The sequence below is a fragment of the Euprymna scolopes genome, chromosome 21 (genome assembly GCF_053919585.1).
Source record: "Euprymna scolopes isolate OS-2025 chromosome 21, ASM5391958v1, whole genome shotgun sequence".
NCBI lineage: Eukaryota > Metazoa > Mollusca > Cephalopoda > Sepiida > Sepiolidae > Euprymna > Euprymna scolopes.
In genome coordinates this window covers 5,762,041-5,769,951 of record NC_136502.1, presented here as the reverse complement: position 1 = coordinate 5,769,951, position 7,911 = coordinate 5,762,041, and positions in this window count along the sequence as shown.

The following is a 7,911-nucleotide window of genomic DNA, read 5'->3' as shown; positions in this document are numbered from 1 at the left end:
ATGTAAATCAGTACGTTATCACTATTATTACTGCGGTTATCTCCCTTTGTGTTTTTTAATGCTCTTTTGTTAATCTTAAGTGTTGCAATAAATGATATTTACACGGTTATTGTTGCAATAAACGATATTTGCACGGCAGTAAAATTGGCGTCTAAATGGCTTTCTTGAAAAATAAACCATGTTTTAGATTTTTACTGAATTTAATTATCGAAACCTACACGGGCGTCCCTTCTTCTTACGACCATGTTTGTAAATGCACAGTTTTGTAAATTGATTGTTAGACGATGTTATTATTCGACTGCGTTTATTTAATTTTCAATGTGCTTCCATTTTTTTTTTTTTTTTTTTTTTTAATGGAACGCCGGAGCCGATTTAAGAATCGTTAACGCGTGACTTGATGGGTTGTCAATTTTTCTGCTTTCGTTTTCTTTCCTCTGTCTTTTTTATTGCCTTTTTCCCTCCTTATTTCACATCGTAAATTCAGTTTTCAGTTATCACGTTTTTATTTATTTATTTATTTATTTATTTATTTATTCTGCGAAACTAGTTTATTTAAAAAGTAATTCTATTGTTTCCCTCTTTGTATATTAGTATTAGACGTTATTCTATTGCGTTTGCTTTAGATGCGCCCACAAGCCTCTACAATAAGCTTTGTCGGTCTGGCGGTCAGTCTGACTTTCAGGCTTTTAGTCGGTTTAAATTGGCAGTTTTATCGCTAAGCAATAAAACAAGTTCCAAATTAAATTTCAAACGAAAGCGGTTAAAATAAACCGCCGGATTTTATAGGACACTTGGACGTTTAATATACGCCTTATCTCTCTAAAAGTCTCTGTTCATCGGTTGGGCTGTTGTGCCCTAAGTTTCAGTACAATTGTTGCCGATCTATTACGGTCGAGTCCGGAATTGCATGTTCCTTGTCCTGTCATACTTATATTCAAACAACATTTTCGCTGATATGTTGAAATAAAGTTTGAAATAAAATGTTGGTTCTTCCGACACATTTATATTCAAAATAGAATTTCGTTGTTCTGTCACACTTAGGTTTGAAATATCATCGTTGATGTCTCAGAATTACGTTTGAAATAATATTTTATTTGACCTGTCATGCTCATGTTTGAAATAATATTTTTGTCTATCATGCTTAAGTTTGAAATAACTTTCTGATTTGTCTGTTTTATGCTATAGTTTATATTAGCATTTTCATTGGTTTGTCATGCTAAAGTTTGAAATGATATTTTTTGGTCTTTCATGCTAAAGTTTGAAATAACATTTTGTTGATCTGTCATTGTAAAGTTTAAAGTGATTTTTTTTTTTTTTTTTTGGTCTCTGATGCTAACATTTTTGTTGGTCTGTCATGCTTATGCTATGGTCTGTCATACTAAATTTTGAAATGATATTTTGTTGGTCTGTCACGATAAAGTTTGAAAAAACATTTTGTTGATCTGTCATTTGAAATGATATTTTTTTTTTTGGTCTCTCATGCTAAAGTTTGGAATAACATTTTTGTTGGTCTGTCGTGCTAAAATTTCTAAGAACATTCTTTTGGTCTATCATACTAAATTTTGAAATGATATTTTTGTTGGTCCTGATGTTTAAGTGTAGAATAACACTTTCTTGATCTGTCATACTAAAGTTTGAAATAACATTCTCACTGGTCTGTCATGCTTAAGTTTGAAATGATATTTTTTTGGTCTTTCATGCTAAAGTTTGAAATAACATTTTGTTGATCTGTCATTGTAAAGTTTGAAATGATTTTTTTTGTCTCTCATGTTAAAGTTTGGAATAAAATTTTTGTTGGTCTGTCATGCTAAAATTTCTAAGAGCATTTTGTTGGTCTGTCATACTAAATTTTGAAATTATATTTTTGTTGGTCTATCACGATAAAGTTTGAAAAAAACATTTTGTTGATCTGTCATTGTAAAGTTTGACATGATATTTTATTGGTCTGCCATGCTAAGATTTGAAAGGATATTTTTGTTGGTCTCTCATGCTAAAGCTTGAAATGATATTTTTTTGGTCTTTCATGCTAAAGTTTGAAATAACATTTTGTTGGTCTATCATACTAAATTTTGAAATGATATTTTTGTTGGTTCTGATGTTAAAGTTTAGAATAACATTTTTTTGATCTGTCGTGCTAAAGTTTGAAATAACATTCTCATTGGTCTGTCATGCTTAAGTTTGAAATTATATTTTTGTTGGTCTGTTATGCTAAAGTTTGAAAGAACATTTTGTTGGTCTGCCATGCTAAAGTTTGAAATGATATTTTTGTTGGTCTGTTATGTTAAGCTTTACAATAACATTTTTATGTCTGTCGTGCTTTAGTTTTAAACTACATTTTCGTCGGTTTATGCTTATGTTAGTCTGCTATGCCTAAGTTTGAAAGATTTTTACCGGTAGGTCACGCTTAGGATTAAAATAATATATTTGTTGGTCTGTCATAATAATATTTTGAAATAACATTTTCTATAGTCTATCTGAAATTTTAAATACTCGTATCAATTTTCATGTGTAAATCATGTTTTAGTTAAAAACATTTTCATTGGTCTGTCACGCTCAAGTCTGAAACATGATTTTATTGCCGTATTGTAGTTTTAAATAACTGATTCCATTTTAACTGCACGGATTAGATGGACGCATCTTAAGAAAGTTTCTTATTTCTTTGATGCGGAATCATTTCCGCGTTTGTGTTTTTGTTTTACATTTTTTTTTTTACATCTTATATTTGAGTTATAGATTTCGTTTCGTTCACATTTTGTCTGGTTTCATTTTTTTTTTTTTCTTGAAAGCAATTTTTAATGTTTGTTTTGTGTCTGTTATAAAGTTCGTACAGTTCAGTCAATTTTCACATAGTTTTGCAATGTTTTGTTTTAAGTTTTGTTTTCTTTAATTGCTAGACACAGATTTTTATTATTTTTACATCATCATACTACAGTCTTATCCTTCTCCGAATTTCCTCTTCCTTTCATCACTTTATTTGCTGATAGCATTTCTCTCTTTCAACTTTTCTTGGACTCGGTCTAATATGCGTCATTGGATCTCTATGATTAGCTTTGTCCGTATTTCCGTCAGTCTGAAACACTTCAGTTGGAATACTGTTGCAAGCGAAACTAGCTCTCATTCATGCAGCTGTTTAACCGTTGTTTTAACAAGAAATGCTTGGAAATCTTTTTCCCTCTGCTCAGTATTCAGAAATATAGCAGACCACGCCATTGCCCGGTCGTAAAATCCCTAAAATATGACATTCTTATTAAAGCAGATTTCCTATTTATTATTATACTAATATTTCAGCCCGGCGTTGCCCGGGTGTTTGGGTGTGTATGTTGAGCAAAAAAAAAAAAAAAGTGGTAGGAAGGCAGGCTCGAACCCGTACCGCAAAGGAGGAAAAGAACTGGAAAAACCTGACGTCTATGCTGTTACGACCATCGCCAAACCGGAAGTGACTTATGTTTAAATTAAGGCTAGACAATCGAAAGGAGAGGATAACTTTAAAAAATATCGGCGAAAAAAGCGCCCCCCCATGTTGAAAAGTGCCCAGTTGAAGCTGAAGATATTAATGTTTTTAGCCAATTTTTCGATATTTGTCGTCTGAAAAGTCAAACTTCAAAACGATACTAATCTTGAGAAAATCCGTCGCCTCAGTCGAAAGTTTTAGGCAGACATGCAAACATGAATACATACATACATTTATATATTGGTAACTAAAAATTTTCGACCCAAACTGATGAAAAAGCTTACCCTATCTCTGAATACCCTTTATGTCAAATTTCAAATGTTTAGACCAGAAATTATCTGAGTAATTTGGTAGAGACTGCAGAGGTCAATTTTTTAATAACTTTGACCCCTATTATGACCCCTTAACATTTATTGTTTTCGGCTCAAATAAAGTTATTAAGTTAGATCCATATCCAAGGAACCTATATCTAAAAATTCAAGTGTGTAGACCCAAAATTGTCGAAGGAGTTTGATAGAGTTCTCAAAGATCAAATCGTTGAACTTTGAACTTTTAACAGCGAAATGTCTGACCGAAAACCGATCACATCGATTTTCCCAAATCTCAGTACCCTGTATATCAAATTTCGAGTCTGTAAACTTAAAATTGACAGAGTTATTGCATAGAGAAATGTACACAGACAAACACAGACGCACAGACACGTTCACTTTTATAGATATATAGACTAGCATGGGTTCCCGGCGTTGCCCGGGTATTTAGAGGTGTATCTGTAGCAAAAAAAAAAAATGCGGTCAATTTTTTTAACTTTGACCCCTATTATGACCCCTTAACTTTTATTGTTTTGGGCTCAAATCAAGTTATTAAGTTAGATCCATGTCCAAAGAACTATATCTAAAATTTCAAGTGTTTCGACCCAAAATTGTCGGCGGAGTTTGGTAGAGTTCTAAAAGGTCAAATCGTTGAACTTTGATCCCTTAACAGTGATATTTCTGGCCGAAAACGAATCACATCGATTTCCCCAAATCTCAGTACCCTCTATATCAAATTCTGCAAACTTAAAATTGACAGAGTTATTGCGTATGGGAAATGTACGCAGACAGGCAGACACACAGAGACACAGACAGAGACATAGACACGTTCAAATTTATAGATATATAGATAGACTAGCAGTTCCGCCCGGCTTTGCTCGGGCTCTATGTACTGTTCACAACGTTATATGCATATGTATATATTAAAAAGTGTGAATATGTAAGGTAATGCCTTTCTCTATAATAGAGAAAAACAGACAGACATTTTCACTTTTATGGATAGATAGATAGATAGATAGTTAGATAGATAGATAGATTGGATGCAATATATAGTAATGATTTAAAAAGTATTGAAAAAAAAAGGACTCATGCTCCACCACCGAGAATCGAAACCAAAACATTCAGCTCACGATTTATTTTGCCTCTGCCGTGAATGACTTGGCTATGAAAACATGTTTACTGCAAGGCTAAAAATTAAAACATGAACTAATAGCTACTACGTCACACATTTGTAATGCCGTCGTTCGACCTTCACCTGGCAAATTTCATTTTTTTTAATTTCCACACTTTTGCACCGATTATTTCGGTCTAAACCCCACATATAAAGTTTTGCATGGATTCAAATACCTTATATATGAAGTTTCATGTCTGTAGACCAAAAACTCTAGGAGGACTTTGGTAGGCAAAATTTGGTAAGCAAAAATATATACGTATACATAAACATATATGGAAACAATTTTGGGTTTACTATAAACTTTTTATGCAAATATTATGCACGTATAAATCATGTAGGTGCCGCAGATATGCTAATGGTTATATCTCATAGGATTAGTGAATCTCTTGACAAAGGCTTCCTTTCCAGGGCAATTGCTCTTGACATATCAAAGGCCTTCAACAAGGTATGGCATAAAGGCCTACTTCACAAGATCTCCAACCACGGTATAACTGGATATATTCTCTCTATCATTAAATCATTTCTCTCTGATAGGCTCATAAGAGTGGTGGTTGATGGAAAAAAATCGGAGGCCTGCAGTATTAATGCTGGAGTCCCTCAAGGGTCCATCTTGGGCCCAACTCTCTTCCTGCTCTACATCAATGATCTCCCTAAACACATACTTAAATCATTCGTTGACATCGATGCTGATGACACGACCATCTACAGCAACACATCAAAGGCTGTAAATGACAAAGCTCTCGCTGATTCTCTCTCCTCTCATCTCGAACGAGTGGTTCAGTGGGGGAAGACGTGGCTGGTTACCTTTAATGCATCTAAAACTAAACTCCTATCCTTACATCATCAACGCTCTGATCCCCATCTGGCATCAATTGAAATTGATGGCTCTCGTCTAGAAGCCCCATGTTTTGACAAGCTTCTGGGTTTGACCTTCACTCCTGATCTGAAATGGAACACGTACATCAAGTCTGTTGCCAAGGTCACTGGAAAGATGGTGGGATCCTTCTACCGCTTCAGAAGATATCTCACTACTGATGCAATTCTCTATCTATATAAAAGTCAAATACGTCCAAGGATGGAATACTGCTGCCATATCTGGGCAGGAGCTGCTAAAAACAGCCTATCCTGCCTTGACAGAGTACAAAATAGACTTCGTGGCTTAGTGGGGGATGCCCCTTTCTCTTCCCTGCAACCTCTCTCACACAGAAGAGACGTTGCAACCCTATCTTTGTTTTATCGTTATTTCCATGGCAGGTGCTCGTCTGAACTATGGCCCCACCCCTCGATCTATGGTCCCGCCCCTCGCCAATCTTTTACAAAAAACACCGTCTAGCTGAATCCACTGTCAAAAACTTTCTCCACTCTATATCTATGCCTAAATCAAAACGTAGATTCCATGAACAAAGCTTTTTTCTTAGAACTGCATGCCTGTGGAACTCTGTTCGGTCTGCCTGCTTCCCTCCTGACTACAACTTGGATGTCTTCAAGTCCAACGTAAACAGATTCCTGATGAACCGCCCCCTTAAGTAGACACTCTAAAATATCCACACTAACTCACTGTACTTACAATAACCCTTATCCATGAGTGACTTCCGGGCCTTGACAAGTGGTGACCACCTTGTAAAAAAAGAAAAAAGAATATCTGCATGAATATAATTGCACGTTATAGTTAACTAAATATGATCATCCTATAAGAAAACCAAACAAACTAATAGGGAATTAATTAAAATGAATGTTTAAAAGAATATGCAAATTAGCTAGATATATTACGAGTGAATGCAATTCTACAACCCATATATGAGAACATTGCATTTTCTTTTTAACTAAATGGAAAAGAAAGTTTTTAATATGAATATCAATGCACACAAAAGCAAGACCGAATTTATAGGAGTAAGATAGATACATAGATTATATTATATTGGACTCAATACCAACTTTCCATTACTAACGATGACTAAGATATTATCCCATTGATTATTATACACTCAATAACCCTTATCCTCGAGTGGCCTCCGGGCCTTAATAACTGGTGACTCCTATGTAAAAAAAATTATATAGAAATGATTTAAAAAGTTAAAAAATGACTCGTGCGCCACCATTGAGAATCAAAACCAAAACGTTTAGCTTATGAATTATTTTGTCCTTTTATGAATATGTTCGCTGCAAGGCTAGAAATTGAAACATGAACCAATAGCTATTACGTTACGCATGTATATTCGTAATGCCGTCGTTTGACCTTCACCTGGCAAATTCCATTTTATTAATTTTCACACTTTTGCACCGATTTTCCCAGGCTAAAACCCAAATATAAAGTTTCGCATGGGGTTGAATATTCTATATATTAAGTTTCATGTCCGTAGACCAAAAACTTACAGAGGAGTTTTTAAGCATATATATATATATATATATATATATATATATATATATATATATATATATATATACATATATAGATATACATACATATATATATATACACACACACACACACACATATATATATATATATATATATATATACATTTAGTAGAAATGGTAATTAATAAAAAACCTGGAGAAAGTGCTCAATACTGTTGTAGAGCAAATATGCGTTTTATTTTTTATTACCGTATTTTTCCTGCCGAGGTGGAGACGTATGTATACATGTGCGCGTTTCTTTAAGTGTGTGTGTGTGTGTGTGTGTGTGTGTGTGTGTGTGTGTGTGTGTGTGTGTGTGTGCGTGCTCGCGCGTACGGCCCCAGGCTAACCTTCACAAAGCACTTAACAACAAATAAAAATCAGATAAACCGAATCAGAGCCCCCCCCGCCTCCCAACCTAAGAGAACACTCAACAAGAAATCATCTCATCAACGAGACGCCAACAACCTAAACCTTAGAACTCGAAATTTAAAGTAATCCCCTCTTCTTACCCTTACACATCTCCCTCCTCCTCCACGTATCCCTATGTCCCTAGCCACACCAGAGATGAACTTCTCAGA